Consider the following 2,437-nt stretch of genomic DNA (forward strand, 5'->3'; position numbering starts at 1 on the left):
TAATGTAAACGCCACTGATTGATTATCAATAATTGAATTCTGAAATTTATAGAACGTGTTCAGGAAAAGGAAACACAAGGGTTGAATATTTCAAGTCATTTTGCTTTCAAGTCTCGATGCTGGGAAATAAAATGGACAGCCTATTATTTGTATTGAAATTTTCAAATCGGGCCAAGAGAACACACGGTACCAATGGAGGTCCAAAATTGACTACCTAATTATTTTCAACGCGCAGTTCAAAGAATAGAAAGAGAAGCCCTCCAGAGCCTTGTATTTAAATAAATCAGAAAGAATTCCACGAATTTCTTTTAACAAGGGTCCGAGAGTGATACATGATCAACCCTCAAACAAGATTTACCGATTTCTCCAGCACACATGGACACCAACGCTCTCACCACAATTTTGTTTCTCATCTTACTTTCAACTTCATCCATGCCATCTGCAACATCAAGAACACTTCCCGGGACACCAGGTGAGTTTTGTAGACCATAAGTACCTTAATAACATTTGAGATCCTGGTTTACTTGCTTATGTATGTTGTAATCTGGTCTTATGCAGATGACTTCAGGGGCAGCGGTTCTAATATTCATCCGAAGTTAAAGATTTCCCGACCTGCCTACCATTCACCACATTCACCCGGCCGCATCCACCCTCCTCCATGCTGCATTTGATGATTGATTTCCCACAGGAGACGATACTTCAGGATTCGGGCTGGGATGTTGGTTCTTTTTATAATAGTTTCTTGTAAGCCTAGAAGCGAATATGCATGTAAAGTATCAAAATGATATGAAATCATGAAAATTTGTTTTCATATGTCCTCGTTTCTTCACTCAATGGAAAACTTCAATAATCAGTTTTCTGTTGTTTGTTTTGTGGTCCATTTGGACAGTGCTTGATCTGTTCATGTTTGGTACATATCTAAACAATCATCTCATGATTGAAGTGTCATGGTGATGCTTCCTGATAACATAGCTTCTTATATCCATATAAATTGAATCTTATGGTAAGTTGATGGATTTGAATCGATTATCATGTCATCAACATAAATCTAATTTTAAAAAAAAAAAAGAAAAGAAAAGATCACACAAAGTCTATGGAAGACTGTTTGACTTGAACAATGCAATCTCGATCGGAGATGGCTAATAATCGCAAGGGTGCAAGCAGATCAGATATCTGAGCCGCAGCTCCGGTCTGCATTCATATGATTATTCGTGTATAGCAGACGATATCTGCTAGAGCAGATATCTGGCTTTGACAGATCCGGAGCTGGACCCTCTTATATGTTTAGCCAAATAAATTGCAAAAAAAAAAATTCAACTTGCATTATCATTAATGCACTGGAACAAGTATCTACTGAAGAATGAACAATGATGAAGAGTGTCTCTGACATAGACCATCGATTGATGACATCGAAGCTTCTTCAAAATGGTACAGCGGTTTCTACCATTTCATTGGTATTAGACTGACACAATTGTACATGGTATTCTGCCGCACATCAAGTCAATAGGAACCAAAGGACAACAACTGACAATGGTGACTTCACCTTGAAAAATGAAGCACAAAATAAAAGAATAGAAATAAAAGATTACCGGTAACCTGATAAAGAAGTGTGCTGAGAATTGCGCACAAGATAGGCAGGTTATGAATGTGAATGTTTAGTTATATATTAAAATGATAATATTTCAATAAAAATAAATTTGGTCTCTAAAATTTATAATTTTAAGCACATTTAAAACAATTGATGGAACTTAACATTTACTCAAAATCGATTTAGCAATAAAATCCTATTTCAATTTTTCCTATACTACAACCTCCTATATCAAATGTGTATTATTATTCAATTTTAACTTATTTAATAAAGATATACTTTCTAGCTTAGATGATAATTGGTTTGTTTGGATAGCTTTATTATCCCAAAAAATATTTCGCTTGCATCATAAACACATTTCCCAACCCACTTTTTTATATTCCCAATCACCTTTTTATCTCACATACATCACATCACAAAAAGTGTTACAGTAATTATTCCAAATAATATTTCAAATGATACCCTATCCAAATAATACAGAAATTAATGTTGTGCCTATATTATTCTATATAAAGTACATAGTGGTTAACAACATTGTGTCATCTTATTTGAATTATTTATCTATAGAACCAAAGAAGTAAAACAATCAAATATATTTCATAAAAAAAAAAAAAAACTATAGTAGGTCAACTACATATAACCAACAGACATTTAAAATACTTTGAACTCGTGCTAAATTGCTCTCTTAGTGGGGACACAATTTATTTACTTTTCAATCTATTAAATCCAATTAATTTATTTTTCTATCTATTAAATCCAAAGTTTCAATGGAAAGTTTTAAAATAGTTACTTCGCTATTTTGTTTACCTTAATATTTTACCCTACACCTTTCTCCTGTTACCTTAATTA

General features: G+C 33.4%; 1 long non-coding RNA gene across 1 annotated transcript; it reads left to right on the forward strand.

Annotated features, from left to right (window-relative positions):
• Positions 1-329: 329 nt before the first annotated feature.
• LOC140038635 (uncharacterized) lies at positions 330-967 on the forward strand. Its single transcript, XR_011842210.1, has 2 exons — positions 330-472; positions 559-967. It is a non-coding gene; the product is annotated as an uncharacterized lncRNA (long non-coding RNA).
• Positions 968-2,437: the final 1,470 nt, after the last annotated feature.

This window comes from Coffea arabica, chromosome 3e (genome assembly GCF_036785885.1).
Source record: "Coffea arabica cultivar ET-39 chromosome 3e, Coffea Arabica ET-39 HiFi, whole genome shotgun sequence".
In the NCBI taxonomy this organism is placed as follows: Eukaryota; Viridiplantae; Streptophyta; class Magnoliopsida; order Gentianales; family Rubiaceae; genus Coffea; species Coffea arabica.